This window comes from Varroa jacobsoni, unplaced genomic scaffold (assembly GCF_002532875.2).
Source record: "Varroa jacobsoni isolate VJ856 unplaced genomic scaffold, vjacob_1.0 scaffold_487, whole genome shotgun sequence".
Lineage (NCBI taxonomy): Eukaryota > Metazoa > Arthropoda > Arachnida > Mesostigmata > Varroidae > Varroa > Varroa jacobsoni.
Genome location: NW_019213389.1, coordinates 98,341 through 112,017, shown reverse-complemented (window position 1 = coordinate 112,017; position 13,677 = coordinate 98,341). Strand labels below are relative to the sequence as shown.

At 43.0% G+C, this 13,677-nt stretch overlaps 1 long non-coding RNA gene across 7 annotated transcripts in view; it reads right to left on the bottom strand.

Annotated features, from left to right (window-relative positions):
* The window catches only part of LOC111260886 (uncharacterized), a 93,529-nt gene that overhangs the window by 65,789 nt on the left and 14,063 nt on the right, over window positions 1-13,677 (bottom strand). The window contains exons 1-2 of one of the 7 annotated variants that reach the window (XR_015311253.1): window positions 4,586-5,195; window positions 2,343-2,920 (exon numbers count right to left, since the gene is read on the bottom strand). The exons of 5 other annotated variants lie outside the window; for them this stretch is intronic. This is a non-coding gene — a long non-coding RNA (uncharacterized LOC111260886). Of the gene's footprint in view, window positions 1-2,342; window positions 2,921-4,585; window positions 5,196-13,677 lie in introns of those variants that run through there. One more of the 7 variants, XR_015311252.1, reaches the window with a different exon arrangement.

Genomic DNA, 13,677 nt, shown 5'->3' with positions numbered 1-13,677 from the left:
GGGGGCAGCGGCATCTCTGAAGCATCATCGTCCGTGATGTGTGCGTACGCGTGTCTCAAGGACAAGACGAACAGGAAGACAACTTTCTCTCGTTTCTGTCGCTGTGATAGAATCAATCAGTCACAGTCAGCCAGTGGATTCAAACTCGGCAAGAAATGTGTAAGGCCGCGACAGCAACACGGTCAGTGTTAAATAAATAAGTGCACGACCTGACTGAGAATCGAAGCAGTACTAATGCTGGCGGTATAGAATAGATCGATCGCGTAAGTTTGCGCTTCTTTGCCTGTCTATCCGCGTGTGGCAATATATATATATATATATATATATATATGCTACCGATTCACTTAAGAATGTTGATAGACGTGCGAACTTGAGGCGATGTGTTTTTGATGCTTTCTAAATTTGTCCCATCGACACGGAATAGAGGTCGTCTCGTAAAAATCTCCCATAGAAACGACACGTCCAGTGAATGATGTAGCGTATTATTACTGTAAGGAAAATATAGAACCGAACAAGGAGGCTCACAGGCCACAGCTTTGAGAGTACGAACGGGAGTGGATCTCAAAACACGGGCAGCATAATGCCTACAATCAATACACAGAACTGAACCGTCGTTCTCGACTACGGAGTGAAGTAACGCTACCGGTAGTCAATGAGGAGCTGCCGTTATAACCGTCCCTGTTGATCCGGACGTACTATTATCCACAGGACGCACAACGCGAGTCGGTACGGCAACGCAACAAGTCGTTGAGTATAGTTTAGCTTTGCTATTGTGTATGATCACACGTAAGGTACAGCAAGTAGGCAAACGTTGAAGGCAAAAGGCATCGTCGCCTGGCACCGAACACAGTATCAACAGCGACTCAGACTCTCGCACGGACGGTGTGATTCGCGCATTTTCATGGATTACTTCAGCGAGAGAGTAATGGTAAGAAAAAAACTAGGCGGCCGACGCCGCGGCACGAACGATCCTATATACGTTGCAGCTTTTATTATGGCGACTTGTATAGAATACAGCGGAGTTCTGTGTGAATGTTTAACCCAAACTGGCCCAATTGTTCACCAGAAGTCGACAGTTTGGCTGTTATTGCAGTAGCAATAGCAGCAACAATGGCGGTGCCCTCTTAGTTATGTTCATGCGGTTTCACCCATAAAACAACAGCACTTAGAGGATAGTACAGCAGACATGTAAATAGCTAACGCCCAGCTGATAACGCTCAACGTTGGAACAGATCTCACGAGTATGATCTAATTGTAAATATCACTCCGGCGGTTTCCGTGCATCTTTACATACGTACATACATACATTACCTACACGTAGCAAACTATCCCGTGAACGTTTTATTTTAATCAGCTACGTCAAGCCTATTTACTACTACTATAAGAGGTTACTATAGAAATCCAGAAAAATTATCCATTGAACACAATTGGCTTTACTATATACTTATTAAAGAGATACGACTGTTGACTACCTAATCGACACTATATAACACCGCTACTAACGGTAGGAACGCTAAAAACGAACGCTTTATACGGCATTAGATGCTCAGATCGCAGCTTCAATCTATCAGTTAAAACAAACAATAAACTTCGTTCGATTAGAATTGGACGCGTCAAAGCTTTCGCTGAGAAATTTCTATTTCGATCCAGTGTTAACCCTTACGACGATTTCCTGAACGCAGCACAACGTATTTTTCATCAATACGTCCCACGACCGAATGCATTGGGACAACTGTAAACGTCGTCTTCGAGTCAAACGCTATATAAGGCGCTGAAATTATCAAAGGAGCTAATCAATTTCTAAATCCTCCAATTATAGCAGGTATTACTATAAAATTATAATAAAAACACGTGACGTAACCATTGTATTACAGATCTGATCATCCCCACCAAATGATCCGGTAAGGTTTTCGTCGATCTCAATAACGACAAACCGTAAATGAATAAATAGAATATTAAAAAAAAAATCTCCAGTTTCAGCTTTGTTGTACGTTTACGTTGTAGGGTTTACGCCGCGTAAAGATCATACGTAAGGATCTTGTACAGCCGTTTTCTCGAGCGAAAACCTTTTACTAGCACCAACAGGCGATTGAAGATTTACTGCTTCTGGCGAAGATGTATTGAGCTCGCGCGTATTACCGCTAAAAATCGAAACGATATCCTCTAAGACCAGAAGCAATACAACAGTAAGCTTAGATTACTGAATAGGTGTTTCCAAATGAATGGTCGTAGGCTGAAAGCCAAACTAGTCGTGAGTTCGATGCATTGGTTCATTCCATAAAGTACAGCTGTGTATATGTGAGTTAAAATTATAATGGCCATTTTTTTCGTTTGTTACTTACTTTCGTAGGTGTTAGAATGGGTGGGTGTCACAGCAGTAAATGAGGATACACAAATCAGTGTGCTCTTTGATTGGTTTCCGTTCCACGTTCCATTACGGTTCTTCGCCAATGACGATGACGCCAATGACGAAAATAGGGACAGCGTTTACCGCTGGTACGAAAATTAAGAAAACCAGTAAATTATTATGGACACCTTAATGTATGTATCTGCTAAAGGCTTTGTGAGGCAAAGAAAGAACACATGTGTTGCACAGACATCCAGGAGAGCAGGGACACACGCAGCCCCTTGCCGCTTCGCTTTATTTCCCGCACCTCATCTCCCGATTCTTATTCTAGTTGATGCGTGCTTGTGAATCGTAGTTGGCTGCTTTCATACTCATCGAACATATACGTATTCTCCCCTGACGACGCTGGGCGCTTCTTCTTTGTGCTCTTTGATATCGATGCCATGTTCTTGTTGTCGTCGAAATCGCACCCACGTGACGCAACTCGATTTGCTAACGCGTAACGGCATAATCGCACAACTAACTGCGCCTAATCAGAGCTCTTATTCATTTAGAGTCCGAGAATCGGCCCAACTGTGAAACCCAATTGCAAAACGAGAGCGGATGGTTAGCAAACGATTGACGATTTGAAAGTTTCGAGGGAATGAAGTCACGACAATGGCATAAGAAGTGCAGCAGCAGCAGCACGTAAAAGGCCAATGAAAGGGACGCTGTGGAAAGGGATAGAAAGGAGCGTGGCTACGAGTTCGTAGAGGCCGGGCAACTTAAACTTTCGTTGTTACGGACGGCTTTAGATGAGCTAGTCATGGCGGATAAAAAGGCCCAGCAGTAAGATAATATAGATACAGACAGCTGCGATGCCAAGGTAAGATGAAGCTGTATCGAGAGAGCCTTCAGACAAAAAGCGGAGCCGCGTCAGCAACACAGGTAATTGCAGTTAGAGCAGCTAAAAGAATGGGCGAGGAGAATCGAAGACAGACTGAAGCGGAAAGAGAAGTATCTTTTCAAGTAGCACCGAAGTCTAGTGAATGAGTGGTAAAACAACCTATTTAAAACGGGTTTGTATACGCCCACATGCGAATGAGCGCGCACCTGCCACTCCTCGCCTCGGAGATAGCTTTTTTGCTTGCCTGCATGCATACGTTGATTGCTAGCGTGGACTGACCCTCGAGCGGGGAAAGCTAGTAAGCGGCAAGCCGGCAACCCACCAGAGAGGGCCACACTTCCTTAGAAATAGAAAGTGACAGGGGGACGGGAGACGTGAACTGCCGCTAGAGGATCTTTTGAGGAAAACAAACCCAACTTTGAAAACATAAACTGGGTGAAATCAAATGGAAATTCTACTTTATGCGTTTTGCGTCCCGGTTTCCATTACATTTGGTGGCGATAGATGGCGGTCACAATAATAATAGTAGCAATGACCGCGGTAGCTGTAGCTGAAGCAAGTGGCCTCGGGTTCGACTCTGAGAGGTCTAGAATTGTTTCGTGAACATGCGGCCTCCGGCATCTACGACAAAAACGGCTACAGATGAGATCCTGAGTCTCTTTAGCTAACGAACGCCCTTCAACGGCTAAGAATAGAAAAATACATATTTAACTTGTTCTTCTAGTTGATTAGCCCTCTTATCCTCAAGTTATTTGTCAACCTGTGCATAAGTTCTACCGGCGGCTAAATTACACGACCGTAACAGCCACCGTGAAGCTCCTCGTCCCGCGTATGCGTACGCTTGAATCTCACTAATGACATTTCAATCTGTCTTATAACAGAGCTCTTTCGAAAATGTTTCGTCGCATAATGAGGTTGATTTAAAGGATGCAAAACAAATAGAGGGAATAAGAGAGATGGGAATAAGACGAAAAGGAAATGTCGTCAGGACGGACGATGGGTTTTTATTATGACCACGTGGAGCTGGCAACGAAAGAAGCTAAAATGGCCATCGCGCAGACCTTTATATGCCCTTTTAACAACATTGCTTATCAACACGATTACATATTATATCCATATCGATATATATTATATACAGAATCAATAGCCGGTATGGCTAAACGTACCGTCCATTTGACTGAAATAACCTTTATAATGATATATTTAAATCCGGAAATATAACAGGTGCCTAGTTCGCGTATTACCTCACCAGTCATATGATTACGATAACTATATGTACATATAAGTACTACATCTATGCGATATATATATGTAGAAACGGTTAAACCGAAAATAGTCCTGCATGTCGTTACCTTCTTCAATTCTCAATGAACCAAACATGCGTCATACAAAAACAGGCCAAAGCGGAACCAGGAGATCAGCAGAGGCTAAAAATAATAATGGCGCTCTATCAGTCGGTGGCTGTGAATGGCCATTATTGCTACCACTACAACTACAGCTTGAATCCTTGGATTCGCTCAGTTATAGTCCTTAGAAGCTGCGGCAGGGAAACGAAAGGATGCCGCCGTTAACGCTGCTGCTGTTGTTGTTATTATTGTTGATTTTTTCAGCGTTGAAAAGCGTAGTGCAGTCGGCGTGATGAGAAGCCTGGAAAATCGATAGTGAAGAAAAGTAGCGATATAGCCTCGTTGTCTGTGAACGTTGTGAAGGAGTCCAGCTTGAGCTACTAGCCAGCTGCTTAACGAATCCAGAGCGTCAACGAATTGGGTCCGATGACCGCTTTCGGTTATATATCGATATTGCTGGCGTCAGAGAGTGACGGGTAATAAGCAATCTATGATCTTTGCTTGAATGATGAAGCTGATACACGTATAATATACGTTAAATGTTAAAATAACATATTCTATAACATTAACCAATCGCAATTGATTGCCGAAGGAACGTATTCGTTCTTGTTTCGCCTCACATTTATCTAGTCATATAATGCGACAACAACGAAATTTACTTTCATCGAAAAAATTTCTCATAAAACGGTATTTTACTGTGTGACCCGATAGGTGTTACGTTTACTGAGCCCACAGTAAACGCAATACCTGCCGAGTCAACAACTCTTATCTTTAGTTTTTCATTTATTTTATCCTATTAGGATGCTATTAATTTAAATATAATAATTCAACAAAGTATTTTCATGTTGCGAACGCTTTCACAGTGATTTTAGTTAATTAAGATGCTGTAGAAAAACTTTCGCCCAATAAAAGATCGTCATCGAGTGAAGCTTCCGCGGCCGCAAAGCCTTTTTCAAACACTGACAAAACTATCGCAAACAGACAGAGAAGCAGGATGGGGCGTCAACCAGCCGAGATTGACCATTCAAAAAAGAAGTACCATACACTCATCGACGATCACAATTACCGCCACCTTAAGGTATTCCGTTTCCATGTAATACCAGATCAACAATTGCAGCATTTGATATGGTTTAAGCATAAATAGAGGCTCGACTGCCATAGGGACCTTGATGCTGACCCTTGCAAAGATCCGACAACTATAATCCATATGATTCACTTTATTCATCTTTATACTTCAATCGGCTGGCCCACAAAATTTGTCTCCAAATATATATATGTATATATATACATATGAGTTTCTAATGAAAAAACTTCATAAATTGAGATAACTTTGGAAAAATTGATATCGTGTCCAGAAGCTTCATCTGCTTAAAGACAGCACTTGTATGAGGTGTACCTACTGCATGCCTCGACGAAGGCACAGCTCACGAACGTCTTGATTAAATGTTCTAGCCATTGGTTTTGATCCCGACTTCAAATCGAGATGCAGATCACTCGAAGATTGTGTTTTCAACTTACTTCTCTAATTTTGCAAGCGGATTTTACTAACAGTTACGAACATAAACAATATTGCGAATTCACTAATTTTTATTTGAAGTCGCCGACACGGGTGGTAAAAATTCAAGGGTCCAAAAAACGCGAAGGAGCACACACAGCCTAAAAGCGGATGACTGCGGATCCACTTCTTTATTTCAGGAAATCTCCCTCTCAGACATTCGAAAAGGTTAACAAAGATTGACGAGGACTCGGACCGCTAATATCGGGCACCCACGAAAATTCCTAGTCTCGATAGGGCTTTGCCTGCGCCGTTTCGTCAGGTAGCATTTTGTAGTATTCGTGCGCTGACTGAAGAAATAGGTGGTTGAGGGAACTAAGACAAGTTACTAAAACAGTGCGAAAATGTTGGAAAGGCACGCTTCGACGAGACGGCCTCCTCAGTCCCGGTCGAAAAGCAAAATGGCAGGAAGAGTTCCTGCAAGCGGTAAATAGACTGATGACCAGTTTATTCCTGTCTTCGGAAACGAGAAGAATGTCAACAAGCATAACGACGAAGATATTGAAAACAGGAATATCTGTCACTACAAGGACTGTCGTTTTCTGCTCGACTGGACGCCGCATAAAGCCATTAGACAGACAAAAAGGAGCTTAACGAATCGGCCGAGACGAAAGAAGAAAGGCACTAACGAACCTACCAGCATATTTTGAGATTCTCCATCCAAGACTGACAACAAGGTTACTATCATACACATACTAGGAGTAAGAGTGTACGCAAATGCGCAGAAACCGACACCGTATCATGCTATAGAGCTATGGATAGCTTCGCGACATGTTCAGTAGAAAAGAAAACAGTCTGGTCAGAAATCAGGACGCCAAAGCAAAGATTAGACCTTTCTAGTGGTTAGCAGGCAAGCTCGTGGCAACCAGCAACATCAGTGCTTCAACTTTGCGGTTTGTGTTGCCGTTTAGCATCGTTTCAGACGGCTGGCTTTTAGCAAAATTTGTCTACGCCCGTTTTCGATGCTGGACCGACTTACGTATTTCTAGGCTAACACACAAACACGTTGCCATTGTACCACTACAGCGATGTTATGGGCTCTGGCTGCCAGAATATAAACAAAGTTCAGGATAAGAAATTAGCTGAATATATACATAGTAGAGATCTTATCCATAAGTAAATGGAAATAGACTAGAGCATTTCAGCTTTACCTAAACCTTCTTGGACCCGTTTTGCTCAGCTACTCTAGTAGAATGTAAAACGTTTCAATTCATATTAACCAGAGAGTACGTCCCCTCAATTGTAACAAGGCCAGTGTATCACTCCAGTGTAGACGTACTACCAATATTGATTTTGCGTTATCTCTCGTTTTGTAACGCACATTGATAGTACTGTGCAATATGTTACCTCGATCATACATTGCGCAATTACCACTTTTCTATATAATCATTGTTATTGTTATATAATAATTGCAACCGTTCTTGTAACACTGTGTTTCTCTTTCCCTAGTGTACGTAATAGGACAAGCATACGTTCCAAAGATCGAGTTTGCCGTTTAAGGCTCTAGTACGTCTTGAGTGGGTGATTTACTCAGGACGAAGGTTACGTTATCTGCGATATGAAATGATCCCACTTCCTGTTTTTCATTTCTATATCGCACTGTCTTCAGTCGTTTGCCACAACTGCTGCTGCAGTATATCTGTCCGTGTGTTTACCATGTTAGTGGTCGCCATCTTTTGACAGTGACGCGTCTGGGTTTATTCCGGAGTTAATTCCTGACTTCTACTCGTACGATCGTTGAGTCGTCGTCGCCATCACCGAGTGACTGACTGACTGAAGGTCGAGAATCGTTTGACTTGCCCTTGCTGCCAGCCCTACTCTCCGGACAATGTCAGAAGCACTCAAGCGTCAGAGTGATTCATCTTTTTGCCATCGTCCGCTCGTCGCAGTGCTTCCTTTTTTTTTGACGGCTAGTTGAAAAAGTTCAGTAGCGGTAAAGCAAAGATCGATAGCCAGCAGTAATGATAATGGACTGCCTATAAAGTAACTTCAATCGCTGCTGTTGCCGCCATCGTCGTAGTCGCGCATCAGTTGCTGGCAATGGAATTAATTAGGCAGCTGTTCCGAAGTCAAAATGACAGATCAATGGTTTTTGCTGCTGTTAAAGCTATCCGACGTCTCTATGCTGAGCACCCAGAAATGAGGCCTTTAGTGGGGCTGTTTCCAGTGTCAGCTCTGATTTAGTGAGATGTAGCGTAGGCATCGATAGAGAAAAACGTCAATGCTATACAGGCGGACGGCACTGTAGGCAGCGACAAGCAGTGGTTAGCAGAAACACAGTACAAACGGCACTTTGTACTCACTGTAGCGTCAGGACAGCTTAACTATCATCTCTGGTACTAGAAACACGATTATAGCTTTCATTTTGGCCTACCCTCTACGACTTTCGCGCCTACCGCTGCAATAGGCACCAGCAGAATCCTTACAGCGACAACCCGTACGGTGATGCAGATAGAGGACGCCATCACTAACACAGTCATGCCACTGCTATTATTCCGAGGGAATTTTCAATGCAAAAAAAGGCTTCGCTAATCTAACAGGCATTGCAGCGTTTTGCCGTTCGCCTTCTCGGCTAAATTTTGTCGCTTGAAAGACCATGTAACCACAACGGTAAGCAACAAAACATCCAAGCTGTAATAAAAAGTATCCGGAGACAGATAGATCTATAATCGACGCTGAAAGGAATGATCAGAGCAATAAGAGAGGAAGAATAGGCACAGTTATCTACGTTAAATATAACTGGTTTATACGCACGTATAATTAATTAAAGACATAACAAATTATGCGTAATGGGAAAGGAAATAACCCTTTTTGTCCTCCTAGACGCATGGGGCTAGGTAAAGGCATGCCGAGAGACAACAATGTTATAGATACTGAAATGCTAAAAGGCTTCTTGAATCCTCTGCGCCAGTCGAGTGACTGGCAGTCGTCAATCTCAAACGAGATGCCGCTCTATCGGACTACCATCTGCCTTTCATAGGACGGACTGATTAGGGTGTAGACAAACAAACCGATCGGGGAAACGAGAGGGAACTTTTTGCGTCTTACATATTTATGTAAACGGATGAAAGGTGCAAGTGCTCATGAACTCGTCAAAATAAGATACGTTTTAGATTAGCGCTATCTTTGTGACCTTGTAATGCAGCATGACTTAGGACGATCTCTTCACCTTATAATATACCGATTCTAGGATAATAAGCTAAGTAAGCCTTTAAGATAAAACACTTTTTGTCCTGGCAACTCTCACACAAAGCCACTATGTCGAACAATTAATCGCTCAATACGTGCAACCTCTCAGCCGTATACATACATAAACACCCACCTTATCGAGAATGGACATTATCAGAAGTACCATAAGCTAAGAACTTTCAGTCTGCCTGCAAGAAGCCTGCAAGATTTCGGCTTTATCTTACCTGAGTCCACCTATTTAACCGCCATAGTGTTAGCTCCTTATTTGAGTAGGATTTTTTCGAAACGCTGAAAGTTACAATGTATTTGTTTCCCTAACATTGTGTCGTCCGCACATAGCCCATCACAAAGCCATTCGTAAGATCAATAACGTGTGAAACCCCTATCATATATTTATACGATTAGAGCTTCACACAAGTAACGAATAGGAACAATGCATGGCCTGTTTTTTACACCTTTGGGTCGAGTGCGACGGCTCTTTTTTACTGCTGCCGTTGCCATCCCCAACCATTAATAGCCGGTCGCAGTTGTCCCTAGCCGCCCGCCCCACCCCTATCATTGCCTGGTACATTCACTCTAGTTCTCATTATAACCCTCGGTGGTTCGATTTAACGCCGACGGCTGTGTGGTATCGGTCGAACGTTGCTGGCAGGAACGCAATGGAAAAGAAGGATCCATTTCTTCAATGAACATAATCTATCAAAGCTACAATATCGATTGCGATCATTGTTCGGTTATCTACATTTTTTCTGTGCCGATCGACAGTAGCCGTGTGCCTGTGAATGTTGTCATGCGTAACGTAATGCCACCGCTATTGATGCATAGCAGATGGATAGGTAATAGTGATCAATGTTGTGTCGAGACGAGACACTCGCCACTATGAAGGACAATCTTCGACGTCAGCGAGACAACAAACTAGCATGCCCATGAAAAAATACAGGTTGATATCAATCTGGCCACTGCTACTAGCAAGGCCTTTTTTCTGAAGAAGGTAACGAAAGTCGTAATCGATCAAATGGACGGAAACAAAGAATAACATGCAACAAACGAACCTTGTGAGATTAGAAACAAACAAGAAGAAAAACAAAATCGAAAAAAAAAATGCAAAATAGTGGATAAACATAGTTTTATGAAAAAGAAACCCGTTTTTTTCTCACGAAATGTCACAACAATGAATTGAACCAATTGAGTGGCTGCCATTCGACAACGAAGTATCGCTTTGACTACATCTGCGTCTCCGTATATGATAGCTAGCTAGCCAGCTAGCTCGGTAGCACGTAAATTCGCTGCTACGGTGGTGCAGCAAAGGGCACAGACGAAGAGGCTAGCACAGATGGGCTCTATTGAATGACGTACGGAAACCGAGTATGCTTTTCGGGCCCTCACGCACACACACGTAAAATAGAAGCGTCGAGAGATGTTGTTACAAGTAGTTCGTGTGAAAATTGTGCGTATGCAGGGAGGCGGTTCCAAGCGTATCGCTTAGCGTTTACGCGCTATGATGATCAGGGGCAAACCGTTTGATTGACCAAGAGATATGGATACAAGCAATGCATGCGTTGACGCCTGACAACGTCGTGCTGCTAGTGCAACTTCCGTGCTTGAACCCTGTCAAAAAACAAAGGCCGCAAATAGACGATTAGGTAAGCCTTTGAGGAGGACACGTACCATAAACCTAATGCGACTACAATGGAACGTTTCCACTAACAACAATAGCAACAATACGAGTAGCAACATACGAATCGAAAGAGAACTATCCATATTCTACCGCTCGTGCTTGCTATTGTCAAACGGAAAGGGAGGGAAATTATAAACAGAGTGGTGAGAGAGAGGAAGTTTTTTAGACGTTTGCACGAGTGACCATATAGACCTGTAAAAACATCGAAATGTCAACTAGTCGGCCGACGGGCCACCGACCGATCAACGAACAATTAACCAACAGATAGCCTTCAAATCACCCTTTCAACTATTTGCAATAAAGTATTATCGGTCCCTGTATTTGTAATGTGTCTCAAGTCGTGTGCTGGCAAATGTGAGCAGCGGGTGTGCACGCTAAGTTATCGTGCGAAATTATCTTCGTATGCTCTGATAGCAGTAAGTTCGTGCTGCTGCCATCATTGATAGATATTGAATCATGTCGGTTACTCTTACTGTATCGTTTCGTGCTGCTTTGTTAGACCATTTGGCTGAATTAGGCTCGCAAACGAGCTGCAGCATTGATTCGATGTATATTTAAGTTAAGGCAGTTTGCAAATAGGCCGCAAGGACAGTATAGCCATATGACGGTCAAATGAAGTCCTTAACCTGAACGAGAAAGGCCATGAAACAACACCGACGCTATATATATACCCTATAGGTAAAGTAGAATGCATTTCGCTTCTCTGTTGTAACTGTTCCATAATTATGTCGATACCTGCTGGTAATATGTGCAGAGGACTAGGGTCGAGGCATAATCTGCACATGGGCCGGGGAAGCTGTCAAGCGAGAGTTTGTGCAGTTGAAATGATAGCACAGTTAAGATTATTTGTCATCTCAATAGTGTACATATTATTGCACCGTGACTAGAGGTAAAAGAAATTTAGTCATCCACCCTATATATATATAGAGCTTGTTGTACTCAATGCCCAAAAATTATAGATTCTTCATCTCGCCGGCATAGTTTTAATAATAATTTTCTAAAAACATAAAAATGATCAAGTGTAACGAGCGCCTCTCTAGTAAGAACATCGGTACATTAGTTAAAGCAAACCCTTTACGCCAATAGTAACAACTGAATTATCATCGGCCGCATCGTCACTAACTGCCCGCGCTAATGCTCAATTCAGAAATTTTTGAAATTCTGCTGCGTCAATCAGTTGCACTCCGGCGCTCAGTGAAATGGATCGTGTTCATGTCAAAACATTGTCGTAACATTTACGAGACAACGTCACGTCGTAGAGAAACAACACTCGCAACGCATCGAGCACGTTCAGGGCAAATGGACGGGGCAAACGGCACAACAGCCTTCTGTGAGCCCACAGTTCTTAACCCCTAAATTCTTCTTCTCGGTCGTATAACGCAAACCGGCTAAATGGCTTATATTATTTGCGACCGTGATGACTGCTGGCTTCAAGAACATGCGGACGCATTCACAGAAGTGTGTGATCTAGCAATATGGATGACACGAGCCAATTGTGATAGTTTTTTAAAACTGCAACAAACAGTGGAGTGTATATCCATATACATTCGACACAAGCACTACTCCTCGCAGATTGATTTGATAGGATTCTATCATACAGCCATATGTCCCTTATCTCAGAAGTAGATTCTAATGGCTATTTCCTTTAAAAGGATCGCTCGCCAGGTAAATAGACCACCAAACGCCATTATCAAATCATATTTAAGAAGGTTTCAGGATCCCTGCCCTGCCCTGCCCTGTCCTGTCTCACGCTCCAACGTCCTTTTTATAATGCTACCATTTGTCTATCTATATTTCTGCGTTTTTGAAGATTATGCGTACCCAGCATATCGTTACGTGACGGTTACTTCTGCGAATTACTAGGTAGTATTGCAGTCGCTGATGTTGTTGCCATATGGCAACGCAGTATTAGGATGTTTCGTCGGTGTGCTCCGTTACAGAACATTTCGGCCGCGTGTACTGTATGTTACAAACATACGTTTCTCATAACGTGTAACTACATGCATACGCTACTTTGCAACTATGTCAGCATCGAATACAAACACACGCAAGCCGCCTTGTTAGGCCAAATTGTCTTGGTGTAGTTCTTTGTAACAGGCCAAACTCCGCCGTGTAAACAACCTTTCCTACACGCCCTTCTTTCAATTTCGTTCCCCTTCCAAGCCCGCTCGCAATTCTCGCAGTTGATACCGCAGACGACGTTTCCGGTCTTTGGGATCTGGTTGTTTCTATTGGGCAAGGACTAAAATCTCATGTCAAACGAAGCTCAGCTCGGTTCTATAGCCAACCTTCTTCCGATAGACTGTATCGGGTTCAGCCATAGCATATGCGTTCGGTTACTATTTATTGTATAGGAGACGCGATCCGTACCTCGTACTTGCTGAAGCTGTAACTAGATCTAACAGCAAACCGCTAATGCTGGATGGAGATGGAACCCAAATCGGGTCTTGTGCTGAAGTTCAATCCCGGTAGAGTTAAAAGTAATGGACCGTTCACCGAGCAGCGAACCGATGATTTTTGCTATTTCACCCCAGAGTCCAAGACCGTATAACATAGTATACGAATGCATACACATATATGCTAGGTACTACGTTTTCTTGAGTGGGGATCTATAACATCGTTAATACCTAAACAGTAATTGCTTCTGGTCAGTAGTACCTAGAATAATCGAGCACG